General features: G+C 50.9%; 1 long non-coding RNA gene across 2 annotated transcripts; it reads left to right on the forward strand.

Moving 5' to 3' along the window:
- Nucleotides 1–19: 19 nt before the first annotated feature.
- Nucleotides 20–13,854, forward strand: LOC108931852 (uncharacterized). Of its 2 annotated transcripts, none has more exons than XR_001965944.2 (4): nucleotides 20–373; nucleotides 9,765–9,950; nucleotides 10,429–10,496; nucleotides 11,418–13,854. It is a non-coding gene; the product is annotated as an uncharacterized LOC108931852 (long non-coding RNA). The 2 variants fall into 2 exon arrangements; XR_001965943.2 differs by lacking the exon at nucleotides 20–373 and adding an exon at nucleotides 6,097–6,230.
- The last annotated feature ends 1,397 nt before the right edge of the window (nucleotides 13,855–15,251 follow it).

Here is a 15,251-nt window from a genome sequence, read left to right on the forward strand (position 1 = left end):
CTGAGAGCCATCAGCGGGGAGATTTTGCCCCGAGTCAAGTTCTGTAGCACGGGCTCCGGTAAGACCTGCCCAGTCCCATCATGCCCCGACATGCCCTGCTGGCGGTGCCGTGTTCCTCTCGCCATCCCCCGCGACCCCCGCCCCACGTGGACCTGACCGGAAACTTCTCAAACACCCCGGGGTGGTCGGACCCTGTAGTCACCCACCGCAGCAACTCGATGCAGCACCGTCGCTAACTCACATCCCGCCGCACCTGCGTACGAGCCTCGATGCCCGACGTGTCTGTCGACCCGAAGCCCCGCCCCCTTTCATCCCCTGAGACAGAACGGGAACTTCAACAGTTACAGGAAACGCGGGAGGAAAGAGAGCAGTGGTGAGTAAAGAGAAACTTTTTCACGCCTCCAGAAAGTCCTCAATGATAGGAGATGGCCTGGGGGCGAGGGGGGGAGAGAGAGAGAGAGAGAGAGGGCGAGAGTGCGAGGCCCATGTGGGCGGCTGAGCGGCCTGGGCGTGAGAGGAGAGCGAGAGACAGAAATGACTGTGTGGTTTGGTGTGTGCTCTGCAGGAAAAGAGGTACGTTTGCAGGCCTCGACCTGCTGTGCCACCTGCAGGGTGGACGGGCAGGAGAGCAAGAGCAACGGGCCCACAAACTGCTCCCTCACATACACACACGCACACGCACGCGCTCGCGCACACACACGGCGGTGGTTCAATCGAGGTTCATTCCAGGTGGATCGGACAGCTCGAAAGGCAGGGAAACGCACTCGCTCGCTTGCTCCGGGGCCGAGTTGCCGCGGCGATGTGACGAAAACACTCAGTCATCGCGATGCCCCCTTTCCTTCCTCAGACGAGAGCCATACAACCCGCAGTCTGAGGTTTCCGTCGCCTTTCGCTTTCCTGTCCCAGGAGCTTTGCTCACCGCTGGCTCACACACAACAGTGTGCGTACTAGCACGTGTCACAGCGCTTAGACTTTTGAAGACCAGCATTCAAATCCCACCTCATACTGGAAAAATTTCCCGCTTTTATAAACGGGTCGATCGGCAAAAGCAGCTTAACACCGCAAGTCACTGGAGAAAAGTGTCAGACAAATAAATGTAAATTGTGTGTGCGTGCGTGCCTGCAGCAATCGCCTGCGAGTGAGGTGTAAATACACTTCAACCACACATTCGGAGACTTACCCTCCAGAAGTACTTCCTGTTGGCTTGTGCCGGGACGCTGTCTCCGGGGTAGGTGACGCCCCGCAGGGGTCCGAAGCGTGTGCCCTGGGGGATGTACTCCTTACTGAACACGCCCGTTACCTAGGAAACAAGCAGAGTACGCAACGGATGAGCGGCACTGATCCCGTGCCCTCGAGCTGAGCTCAGCCCGTGAGCGAGCGCCTGGACGGTGGGCGCTCGGAGTTCGGACAGCTCTTCTGGGGTCAGGCGGCCGCTCATCGGGGACGATGGGAGACGGGAGCGGAACGGACGGACGGACGAACGATCAGATGAACTGGCCTGGCCCAGGTCGCCCCATTAATGAGCTAACTGAATGAAGGGGATTAGACTTTCACCCGGCCGGGTCTACTGAGCCGCTGTGCCGGAAGCATGTCGGTGCCTCTGACGCCCTCCCCCCCCCCCACCTTCCCCGCTTGATCCCGACTCGGCAGTGCCTACGCTGGTCAAAAGGGGGCGTTGCGAGGACAAGCAGCCGCCTCCGCAAATGACACCGAATTCTGACATGACTGCACATTTCCAGTAAATCAGGCCTGTAAACTGGATTCTGTAACAGGTCTGTGTGATGTCGCTTCAGTCCGTGTAAACGTCCAAGAGATGAATGTTTGATACTTATTTCGAAGGTACAAGCCCAATTCCAAAAAAGTTGGGACGCTGTGCAAAATGTGAATAAAAACAGAATTGTACCATTTTAAGGAAAAAATAAGGTAATTTTGAATTTGATGGCAGCAACACGTCTCAAAAAAGTTGGGACGGGGCCTTGTTTACCACTGCGTAGCATCCCCTCTCCTTTTAACAACAGTCCGTATACGTCTGGGGACTGAGGAGATCGGTTTCTGGAGTTTTCGGAGAGGATTGTTGTCCCATTCGTGTCTGATGCAGGATTTTAGCTGCTCAAGAGTCCTGCGTCGTCTTTGTCGTATTTTTCCTTTCATGATGCGCCAAATGTTTTCAATTGGTGACAGGTCTGGACTGTAGGCAGGCTAGTTCAGCACCCAGAATCTTCTACTACAAAGCCATGCTGTTCCAATAGATGCAGTATGCTGTTTAACATTGTCTTGCTGAAATATGCAAGGCCTGCCCTGAAGGAGACGTCGTCCGGATGGAAGCGTATGTTGCTCTAAAACCTGTATATACCTTTCAGCATCGATGGTGCCTTTCCAGATGTGAAAGCTGCCCATTCCATAGGCACTAATGCACCCCCATACCACCAGAGATGCAGGCTTTTGAACCGAGCGCTGATAACAAGCCGGATGGTCCCTCTCCTCTTTAGTCCAGAGGACACGACGTCCACGGTTTCCAAAAAGAATTTCAAATTTTGATTCGTCTGACGACAGAACAGTTTTCCGCTTTGCCTCAGTCCATTTTAAATGAGCTTTGGCCCAGAGAAGACGGCGGCGTTTCTGGATCACGTTCACATATGGCTTCTTCTTTACATGATAGAGCTTTAACCTGCATTTGTGGATGGCACGGCGAACTGTGTTCACAGACAATGATTTCTGGAGGTGTTTCTGAGCCCATGCAGTGATTTTCGTTACAGAATCATGCCTGTTTTTAATGCAGTGCCGCCTGAGGGCCCGAAGATCACGGGCATCCGATATCGATTTTCGCCCTTGTCCCTTGCGCACAGACATTTCTCCAGATTCTCGGAATCTTTTGATGATATTATGTACTGTGGATGATGAGATTTTCAAAGTGTTCACAATTTTACGTTGAGGAACATTATTCTGAAATTGTTCCGCAATTTGTAGACGCAGATTGGTGAACCTCCGTCCATCTTCAATTCTGAGAGACTCTGCCTCTCTAAAACAAACTTTTTATACCTAATCATACTACTGACCTGTTGCCAATTAACCTAATTAGTTGCAAAATGTTCCTCAGCTGTTTCTTTTTAGCAACACTTACTTTTCCAGCTTTTTGTTGCCCCCGTCCCCACTTTCTTTAGACGTGTTGCAGCCATCAAATTCAAATTTACCTTATTTTTCTCTTAAAATGGTACATTTCCTCAGTTTAAACATTTGATATGTTTTCTATGTTGTATTGTGAATAACATATGGGTTTATGAGATTTGCAAATCATTGCATTCTGTTTGTATTTACATTTTACACAGCGTCCCAGCTTTTTTGGAATTGGGGTTGTACAACACCAGGTGCCAGTCATCTGCAGTCATCCCTGAGAAATTTATCACAAAAATCCACTCTCCTTAACAGTGGTCCAAAACTGACCAATGACACCGCAGCCCCTTTAACGCTTCCACAAAACTGACCAATGACAGCCCACCCTCCTTAACGAGTCCTCAGAACTGACCAATGACACCCCAGCCCCTTCAACACCTCCTCAAAACTGACCAATGACAGCCTCCTCAATTTAAAAGTGTTTCAATGCTGACTGATAACAACCCACACTTGGTCACAGGCTTTCAGAACTGTCCCAGGTTATTCCACCCTCCTCAACAGTTTCCTAAAAGTGACCAATGGCAGCCCGCTGTCATTTCCTGTGGCCCAGCGACCGTCCATAGTTGAGACCCAAGCAACAAATGACCAAAGAGAAACAAGCTGCTGCCCAGCGCAAGCCGGGGAAGGGGCTGGGGGTGTGTTTGCGGAGTCGGAGGGAAGGGTGGAGAGCTCTTGATGCGGGGCCGGGGTTGACCGGCGTCTCCGACCATCCGCCGGACCACCTGACGCACTCCGCCGCGACGGCGCAATTGTTCCTTGTTGGTGTCGCATGACTAATTGTGGATCGGAACTGGTTATTACGCGCTGGGAGGGGCGTAGGGCACCGAGAGGCGGGGGAGGGGAAATCGGTGTCACTTTCCGTCTCCCGGGAGGCGTCTGGCAAACTACCAGCACTGACACCCGACGCTCAAAGGAAAGCTAATCGACACGGCATAACCTACATTTCCCGCTCACGCGCCAGAAACCCCGACCGCACCTTCGCTCCCGTCCCGGCGGAGGGTGCCGTGAGCCGCGTGCTCGTGGACACGTACCGGCGCACGCCCTGTCGGGGCCAACCGTACGGAGTGAACAGCGAGGTCTCGAATCCGCGAAGAGCAGCCACGCAAGCGTGGATCGCACGAGAAGTGGCACGTCGGCCTTCTTGCAACGAACGAACGAAGGTACGAACGAAATTGAACAACCAATATCCGGCGAGCGTCTTTCTATGAACGACCGTGTCGGCCGCCAAGGCGTCGGTCCGCAAACACCTCGCTTCCACTTCCTGTTCCTGTGCCTTCCTGCCGCTTCCTCTGCGCTCGCTCGCTGACCGACTCCTCTACTGCTGGGCCCTCATTCCTTCCCCGGGCTCCTGTCTTTCGAGAGCCGCCTTTCGCCGGCAGGCAACGTGGAGTCAGTAAATAAGCGGGACTGCGGCAAAACGTGGATCGTTGGCCAACGAGGGGCGCGGGAAGCAAAGCGAAGAGGTTTCGCTTTGCGCGCGTCCACGGCACAGGTACGCCGGTGCACCCGATGGTGCGGGTGCGTGCGTCCGCTCATTCCTGCAGCGTGTATCGGTGCACGTCGGCCACAGACGCGCGAGAGAGAAAGTGCCCGCTTCAACGGTCGCCGCCTCGGCTTTTACATGTCCACGTGCGATCGGTACTGTCATGAAAAGGGTTATGAACGTGTGTGCGTACGCTTGTGTGTGGGAGTGTCAGCAGGTGCTGCGGTCCATGCTACCGGAGCACGCCTGCTCGAGCAAGACATCGAAGGTCACTTCGGGGAAAGAGGAACTCGGCTTTTTCACAAGCGTTCGCTGTGAAAGTGGGAAAAGAAATCGATTGTTATCAGGTCCGTTTTGCACTGCTGGTTTTCACACCTTTTCTGACGCTTTTCTCACATGAGGCAGGTTACTGTCTGCAGCCGCGTGTGTGTGTGTGTGTTGCGTGTGTGTGTGTGAGCACGTGCACGCACCGCTGTGTTTATGTGCCTTCTTTTAAGAGCTGCAGAGCAGCGCACCCTGTGCGGGGGGCGGCGGTGGGAATTTCGGTCACCGTCCTGACAAACGTGTGCGACGCTGTCGGAGTGTGTGCTGACTCCGCCCGCCGCGGGCAAAAGCGGCCCACAACTACCCCTTCGCAGCCACACCATTCACACCCGAGACTAAAACGAGAGAAAGCGACGGGTGGGGGGTGCAAGAAGTGAGCAAAACATGACGAGCTTGACCACAAAAGTCTGTGTCCCACAGCTGCGCCACTTATTCCCACAGAAAAGGACAATTACTGTCCTGCTCAACTGATCCAGTAAAAATTACCATGCTGTTTAAAGGGGTAAATAGCTTAGTGTACAAAACAGACCCTCCCCCCCCCCCCACACACTTTGGAGGAAAGTGTCACCAAAATGAATGAGCAATTATGTGAATACTAATATATCCCGGTGAGAGACAGCAAATATGGATGTGCATGTTTCTAAGGATTTGTAGGAAGCTGTTTGTTCGCTGTAGCACGTCTCAGGGCTCAGCATTTTTGCGCACGCAGTTTGGCAGGTAAAGCTACGAACACATGTCCTCTACAGTAGATAACTCCTGAGGCTTAGGGTTAGGAGCAGTCGGAAGTGCATCGAAGCGACTTGTGGCAAGGAGGGGATTACTTGTGATGACCTGGATCAGAGGCCCCGACGGGGACTTGCGTTCCGGGACGGACTCTGACCCACAGCGCACGAGAGTCACAGACACGGGAACGCGTACCTCCCTGACCTCCAACGCAGCGGAGCGCCGTACCTCGTTGTCGGGGCCGTACTCGAAGGTCAAGTTGCGAGGGATGGAGGTCATGGCTAGAGGCAGCGCAAAGCTGGGGTCCGATCCCTGGTCCGAGACGACGTAGGTGCAGTTCCGAGCAAAGTCCTCCTCTCCCCACTGGTTCAGGTCTCTCATCATGACCTCCAGCTTCATGGTGGCACTTCGCTCCCGATGACTGACGCTCCCGATGGGTCTCGGCTCCTGTCGCACTAGTGAGTTAAAGGTCAGGACCCCTGGGAGGAGGAAGAGGAGGGAGAAGAAGCAGAGTCACCCAGAGACTCAGGTAAGGTGACAACACCACTGCCTTAGGGTTCAGGTGGCTTTTATAATCCAGAAACTCATACAAGACATCAGCACCTCTTAACCCATGTCGATGTTCTGAAGCCCAGGTGGAGTTTCAAGCACCGTGTGTTCGGCTCTTAAATGCAGATAAGGTGTTACGGGTGTTATTCATCGAAGACAATTTAGCTGAGACGAAACTAAAAACCTCCACAGCAAGGTGTTGCCATGTTCTCTGAAGGACTCATAACTCAAAACTCTTCAGTCCAAAGGTACCAGAGTGTAAATCCACTAAAAGTGTCACAAACACACAACCATAAGTCTAGGAGGATGTGGTGAGAACCTTGTGAAGCTTTCAGAAATGGCCCAAAGGTCCACTTCAGTGTCACTAGATCTACATCTGTCATACGACCGCCCCACTGAGCCCAACATGGACAGTAGCTCATTGACGCTCCTCAACCGACACCCCCGCTATCAGTGACCTTCACGCATTCAAACACGTGGCCTCCTCAACGCACATGGACGCCTGGGGCCTGGTGTACGGTCTCACTTACTGTCTCGCGTTCATTCGTAAGGCGGACGTTCATCTCTTTGCTCATCTCAGCGCCTTCCTCATTCTCCAGCGCATCCAGATCGTTCTGCTCCTCGTTTCAAGAATCCCACCGCTGAAAAACCGTTCTCCGTATCCCTTGTTTTTCCCGCCGCCTCCGCCAGCGAAACTCCTCTCCCGGCGCTGCGGCAGCCTTTTGAGCACACGCCTCAACCCAGTTGGCTCCTCCCTGTTTCACGCAACAGAGGGGATTAATGAATGAGGGCGGGCTGATCCAATTGGCACTCGAGCAGTTAATTCAAACGAACCGCACGTGCGAACACGGCCTCGCACTCTCTCTCTCTTCCTTACACGCACACCCACAAAGAGACACTGAGCGTGGAAAAATAGATGGATCCAGATGGCTATTTTTTGGTCTCTGTCCAGGACCCGTTAAAACACATCTCCTTGGCTCCGCCCCCTTGTCTCATCCGCTCCGTCTCGCAGGATCGCAGGGTGGACGCTTCTCGCTGACCTACTTCCTTGTCCTCAGGCACCGGTTGGCTCGGCCAACCGCATGGGGAGAAGGACTGGGCCGTGCCAAGCTCAAACACCTGTCTGAAACGGTTCCTCCTCAATCTGCCGCCCCGTCCACCCAAACACACACACACACACACACACACACAAAGAAGGGGACATCCTGCTGGGACACGCAGCCCTGATGGAGAGTAAAGGAAGAGAGGGAAACAGGAAAAGGGAAGACACAGCTGTCGGCCCCTTCCTTGGACAACGATTCACAGCGATGGGAGCTCTGCCTACTATTTGTCACACTGTGCTGCAATGATGAGTCTGGAGGAGCCACAAGCCCCTTGAGAAGTTCCTCTTTTCACACATTAGCTGTACAAGGGCCAAAGCAGATTTCCTTAACAACATCTCTCTGCTCAAAGTTCACTTAGTTATTTATACTTTTTCATCTGTTCACATCCAGGACCTTTGTCCAAAGTGACTTGCGCCCTTATGTTTGTGCACTAAAATCCACCCAGCAATTCAGCTGGGTAATTTTTACAGTATCAGTTCACAGTCGGTACACTGATCAGCAGTTCTACAGCCAGAGCTGGGATTTAAAACCTGCGGCCTTCGAGTGCAAGGCGATGGTTCGCTACACCACCTGTTGCCCCTTATCCAAGAAAATCGCAAGAAAGAACGATTTTTCGACATAGTTACAATTTTAATATTGTTTACAGTTGTTTACATTGTCTTCTTTCACACATGCAGTATTTTTATCAGAATCTGTTTCCTGGGATGTACACTGAGCCATGAGCCACTTCTGCGCTATTTTGTTATGCAGTAACGCCAGTATGGGTGTGTGTATTTTTGTATGCTGCTGCAAAGTTGCGTGTGTATCTTTAGACGCCAGTCTGTGTCCTCACGCACATCTTGGTGTGTCTGCCAAATAACTCCATCCAGTGAAACGGTCAACTGACTGCCATATGTGGGTCGGCTATTCTGGGCGCCTGGCTTCTCAGTGCCGTGCAATTGCCCGGCTCTTTCACTGCTCACCATGTTCACATCATTTCTCTAATCAGCAGACAGTCTGGACAGGGCTTAGCCTCCGGTCTCAGGTGTGACATCCCAGCAGCCAGACTCCACTTTTTTAAATAGCTTTGTTCTGCAGGAGTCTGAGAAGCACAACAAGTGGAGCAGGTCAGAGGTCAGACACCACACAGCACGAGACGACAAGCGGGACCATCGAGAATCGTCCGAACAAGGACCCATTTGGAGAAGACATAAAAGAGTGATAAATCATAAAGGATTAGACACACAAAGAAATGAATGAATAGGTGTCACAGCACATGGATACAAACCAAACCGTGGGGCTGGGGTTGACAGTGAGAAAACATGATACCTGATAAACCATTTTTCTTTCCAGCATAAGTGAATCCAAGGAAACATCTGCCATATCTGCCTCAATACTGGTAAAGCAGTGGGTGCCTCCCTCAGCCCAAGGAGAACATTAGGAACTTCAATCTGGCCCAGTAAAGCACTGGCTGGAGAAGCCGGAAGACAAAATGGCCTAAGTAATCATCCCAGTGCTCCCCACAGCAGAAGGGGTGCACTAAAGAATAAAGAGGCTGGAGGCGTTGACAAGAACATCAATCAGCAGCACAGTCCAACACCCAACCAGTGTTCCGGACTAACTAGCCATGTAACGAAAAAGAAGAACTGAAGCGTAAAAACACAACCAAACTGTGGTTTGGAGTAAAGTGTTGATTTCTGTACTAATGCCAGTGTTTCAGTTGGGGCTGTGTGAACAGAGTTTGACTTGAGAGATAAGCTGACTGTTGAGTGGACTGTTGAATGGATGGCTGAGTGCTGAGGTCAGTTTTGTGGTGAGTGTTTAGCTGAGATCAGTGCTCTGCTGAGTACCGACTTGACCGAAGAGCGCTGAGGTCAGTGTTGAACTCAGCGTTGAGTGGACTATACAGAAAGTTTTGATGGCTGAGTAGATTGTTGAGTGTTGAGGTGTTTGTTGAGTGCTGAACTGAATGCTGAGTGTTGAGGTAGTGTTAAAGTGAGCATTATCCTGTATTTAGCTCAGTGTTGTCACTGTTAACCGTAAGGTGTTGAGGTTAGTGTTGAGTTGGTGGTTGAGCGCTAAGTCGGTGTTGAAAGGAGTATTGAGGCATCTGTTGAACGTTGAGGCCAGTGTTGAACAGAGTGTTGACGTGTCTGTTGAGCACCGAGGCCAGTGTTGAATGAAGTGTTGATGTTTCTGTTGAGTGTTGATGTGTCCGTTGAGGGTTGAGCTATGTTGACTGTTGAGTTCTGAACTGAGTATTGACTTGGCTTCTAAGTGTTGAGGTCAGTGTTGACTTGGCTGTGGAAAGTTGAGGTGCACTTTGGAACTCAACAGGAAGGATGCAACAGTGCGTAACCCCATTATAAGTTGAGGTGAGACAACCAGGACAAGGAGAATCTGAGTCTTGCTCATTTGTGCTTTATTTCCAGATTATTTCTGCCAACTGGTTTGACTCAGTAAAAAACAACTAACTCCTGAAATCAAGCGAAAGTTCCACTTGAGCCAAGTGAAGTTCTCGACACAGCTCTACTCTGTTTGTCCTCATCTGAAAGAGCACACAACTGCAGAACCAGCAGCTCGGCTATTGTCCATCCCTCGAGTTCCCTACCACCGCTGTACGTATAATATCCTACCATCTGTCGTTCTGTTCTTTCACTTTTTCTCCTCTGCTCTTCCTCCCCTTCTGTCCCTCTTCTTTCTGTTTTCCTTCTGCGTGTTTCTGAGGTCAACAAAAACAAGTGGCAGGTCCCCTTTCCGAAAGAGGATTAATAATTCTGTTTACATATTGCCCAGCTTTTGGCACCCGGCACAGGTATTGCTGCAGCCTCATCATTCGGGCTTCCCTAGCAACAGCCCCCCCACCCTCCTCCACGCCACTCTACCCCCTGCTTGCAGAGATGCTGAGCTGTGTGACGTGTCACCTTGTTTACGGACTGTCTGAGGCTTACAGTACGGCAATCCATCAAAACTGGCAGATTATCTTTCTTAGGGAACCTTAACTAAATATGATTGTTCCGCTTGTTTCCATTCCTCTGATCAGCTGCCCTTTGTTTGTGCTCCCACCCATTTCCAAAACTGTTTTGTTCTCCTCAGCCTGTTGGCCTGAAGATCTGATGTTCGTGTGGGAAGAAGGGCCAAGCCGGTCTACCTGCCTCAGGAAGGTTGTGAACAATCAAAAAGTATAGAGGTGGACCAGAAGTTTGGAAATGCAGTTTGGAAGTCTTGTGTCTCATCACACTGCTGACAGAAGCAGTTTTTTTTTTTTTTAAATCACGAGGACTGGAAGTTGTCGGCTGCCATGGCAACCTTCGATTCAGGAACTGATTTGAGTTCTGGTTCATTGTTCTGGGTTTGCACACACTCTTCGGAGCAACATTATTAATAATCAGCTACAGAGCTCAGTAGATTGTATTGGACATTAGACCACTGTGGTCAACATTTACTTTTGTTCATTAACTTTCCTCCAAAGTGATGAACATTCATTATTAGGTACGTAGTATTTAGTTGACATCTTTGCCCAACGTGACTTACACTGTTAAATACACTACACTTAACTCCCTACAGTTATTCACCCGTTTATACAGCAGAGCAATGTGATACACACACACACACACACACACACACACACACACACACACACACACAATGGGAAATTTCAAATCATCAATACACCTGAAACACATGTACTTGGATTATGGGAGGAAAGCCACACCAACATGGTGAGAACGTGCAAACTCCCTTCAAACTGAGCCAGACTCAGACCCTTTTCCAAATGTCCACACTCAAATTCAAACCCACTTCCAATGCCCAAACACTTAAAGGCCCCTGTGTTTCCTTCTAGGAGATTATACCAGCCAAGTGTCGCCAGTGCTCTCTGCACATAGTAAAACTGTTATTCTGGAGGCATTCAGAACATCTGCATATAAAGTGAACTGAGCTTTTTTTAGACAAGATTACATCATTCAAAGTTTATAGAAGCAAGAAGTCAAGAGTCTGATGCTTCTGAGCATGAGCTCACAGTGCATGGATTCCGTTTCCCAGAATGCAAGATTTTCAACGTGTTCTTCTGTGTGAAACAACAGATTAGCAGGAAACAGGATGCAGTGTGAGAAAAAGCTCAGCGGACAACCAGCGGACGAGCAGGCGGCCGCGAGGGACAGGGAGCAGTGCGGAGACAGAGGACAAGCACGCGGGCGTGCACACGGGCGGGGGGCAGGAAGCCGGACCCGTTTCAGAGCAGCGCTCACGATTTCACACCTTCACCCATCACATGGTAGGGCAAGAGATATTATTATCTACACACCACGCTTTGCATCAGCACCAAAGGGCCTGCGAGCTGGGAGGGAGGGAGCATGTAGAGGTCACGCAAAGTGCAGTTAGGGCTGTTGGGGGACCTTGGGCTAAAGTCTATGTTATGGGGGATGGTAGGACTGGGGGGAAGAATATCTGTTGTCGAGGGGATTTCTTCTCTCCAATCTGCCGGATCGATGCGCGTGTCTGCCAGCCGGGTGGGAGCAGGAGGTGTGTGTGGTGGACGAGCGAAGGGTCAGTCAGGAGAGACTCAGACACATGAAACAGATGAAAGCTAGAGGTGAGATCAGACCATCACCCTGAGAGCACCATCCCGCTGTCTTGGTTCACTTCCGTTCTTTTGGCTAAATACACCCAGTTCTCCCAACACCACCCCACATCCAGCCCACCCCACCGCAGCACTTCTTGCTGCTGTCCTGTGTCGCCCTGCCATCCCGGTGACCTCAATCCCCATGCTCTCCTCGTCAGTTTGACCCCAATCTCTTCTCCTTTCTGACAACAATCCACGCGTCTAATTGTGCAAATCTGCCTTGGCTCCACCCTCTCAGTCCTGTCATCTCCTGAGTGTTGTCAGTACAACATGGTCCCACCTACCATTTGGAGACACTATTTATGTGGCCACCTCAATGCTGCTCAGCAATAACAAAGATACATTGTTCGAAAAATTGGAAAAGCAAAGTAAAGCTTTGCATGAAAGATGAACTGACGAAATACAAAGAATTCTGTTGAAAGGCAATATCATTAGAAATGACCGTGAGACATAATGTAGTCTTTAAATGGTCCCCGGGACCTGAGATCATGCCAGCTTAGCTGCTGCCATCGGTGTTAAGAGTCAAAACCCAGGTCCTGCTAGTCAAATACCATCCCATTACGGTGGGGAAGGGGAGATTCGGAAGTGTTCGGTAGTCAGGTGGCGGCATATGGAGAGAAGGGACAATTCAAAGCGGCAATGGGTCCCATAAGTCCCACGAAACCCAGTCCCCACGGCACACACTCATTACATGCCAATTAGGCGCCCTCTTTATTGACACAGTGCAACCCTGGGTATGAAAAGGAGGAAGTGCCACAGGCTGGCAGGAAGGAGATTTGGGCCATCTGAGACAGGGTACAGCCTGAAGAGCATAGCGCATGTCTGCGGAAGGAAATGCTCAACAGGTTTCGACTCAGCAATTCTGCGGAGGTGAGAACAGTGGTGTCTCACTGGTAACGTAAGGGAGAAGTTGCGCAGACCATCAGTTGCCATCAGAGGGAGCGCGACGCCTGGACGGTAACCCACTGGGGGCGGCGTCAGCCCATCTGAACCTCTGTCTCGAACGAGAACGTGGTCCGTCCTGGTTCTGCCAAGTGGACTGGTCTCACTGCAGGAGCGGGCAGCTCAGATATAACGTCAGCGGGCACTTTGACAGCTCACATGTATCTGTGATAACAGAAGTGACCAGATTATTCTTTACTACTCCTATTCTTCACTTAGCTGAGGTCGTTTCTCCCGTAGATGTAGACACAGACTGATGCAAGTAAAAAACGGTGCTTACCGGGGTAGAAGGTAACCAGCCGATGACAGACTGGATAAATGCGTGTTGCCATCCCATCAGCCTTTCTCAAAAATAATCATTTAATAAACATTTAATAATTCAATGCAGCACATATCAAGCAGCGTTCACAGCAGAGCGACACAGGACAGCAGGGCAAGCAAAATGAAAGCAGTTGCTAATGAGTTACACGGAAGTAAACCACTCGGCAAATGAGGTGAGGAAAAGAAAAAAATTCCCAGGCCAAGGAAATGGAACGAAAATGGATCTGAGTCACATTGCACAAGAAGGCATCATGAAACAAATAAAACTTTCTGACATAAACAATCAGAATGGCATCGTTTTTCAGAAACATGTCTCTACTTCCACCCGGTTTGTTGCTCCCTTTGGTATCACGGTCTCTCTATCAGCTGCCAGAGCGACTGAGTCCATGGTTCGCGCCCACTGACGTGCCGAGGCGCGTGCTGCCACACACTTTCACGCTCATTCACACATTTCATAAAGCGCAGAGGGTTGCGTGAAAATCCATTCGAAGAAAATGCCAATGGCGGAGATCCACGGTGACCCGACCTCACTCCCAGGGGCGTTATCTCCAGGGTGGAGAGAGGAGATTACCATCCATCCAGTGCATACAATTTTTGCATCATCTGACTTCCCAGTGGTTCTGCTCCATTCATCTCCCAGCAAGAACAGCGAAGAAGGACCCACCCTGGGACTATGGCCCTGATCTGATGCCATCTTCTGGTGGTTCCCCGCGGCTGTGGGGGGAGTAGATGCCGAGGGTAGATTAGGGTGTGTGAGGCTGGTGGAGGTCCAGCGCGTGACTCTGTAGGCTCCGGTCCAGAACCTCTCCAGAGTCATTGTGGGATTGCGTGTTTTTATTCCGAGAGCGAGGTGTGTTCGTTATGCTTGCCTAGCTGGGGTGGCGGCCACAGGGAACCCTTGCCACACCCTGTAACGGCGGTTAACGCACGCTAACTGGGTGTGCAGCCAGCGGGCTGTTGGCCCCACCCCCTCATCGGCCAACCGATCCGTCTGGCCCATTTTATAACGAGCCACCTGCTGTCCTGGTTCACTTTCCACCTGAGGACCTGCTAATCCAATCACCTGAGCTGCTGCCCCCCCGCTACACCGCCGCCCCGTCAGGCGCCGAAACCCGAGGCCCCGGAACTCAGTCCTGAAGCCAGAGTGCAAGGACCAGATGGTAAACAGGACTGCTGTAGCCTCTTCCTAGAGGCTTTCCTTGCAGTAATGTGTCTGTCACACACTCTCACACACAAAGGCACACGCGAGCGCACGCACAAGCTACTTAAATAGAGGATGGTCAGACGTCATGTCTATTTCACATACATTTACTTCTGTTCTCTTATCTGACACTTTCCCGTTGATGGTGTCGCGGTTACGGCTCTTGCCTTCGGAGGGCATAGGTTCTAGTCGCAGCTATTGCGGCAGGACCCTAGAGCACGGTATTTACACTGAATTACTCCATTAAACATTACAGACTATTCCCACTTTTGCAGCTGGGTTAGGACTGTAACTTTGTAAGTTCCTTTGGAGAAAAGCGTCAGATAAACGATTAAGTGTTTTCCGCAAAGCTATTTACAATGTTACTCTACATACACTCATTTTACTCTATTTCAGCTGGATAATTTTTATAGTACTGCACTATTTTTTGCTTAACCAGGGAAGTACCTTGACCTCGAAGGACACTAGAACAGGATGTGGGATTCGAATCCAAGTCCTCTGAGTGAAAAGCAGCACCTATAACTACTACACCACCTGCTGCTCATATAACCCTATCATTTTTTTGTCTTTCTGAGACAATTAAAAATCAAAACCAGACCAATGAAATTCGCAGGACACCAGGCCACGGAGGCCGCTTCCTCGGAGCGGCCCAGAAGCATCGTGGTAGAACGATTGGACCCAAACTCTTCCAGTTGTAAGCAAACTCAGCAGATGGACAGAGGCACCAGTGAGGTGTGGGTCGCGACCCCATGTCCTGCGTTCTACCTTCATGCTCCGAGCTCCATTTATGAGGCCGATGAGGCGTGTGACACCGAAACACCGCTTTTCTCC

Source organism: Scleropages formosus, chromosome 23, assembly GCF_900964775.1.
Source record: "Scleropages formosus chromosome 23, fSclFor1.1, whole genome shotgun sequence".
NCBI lineage: Eukaryota > Metazoa > Chordata > Actinopteri > Osteoglossiformes > Osteoglossidae > Scleropages > Scleropages formosus.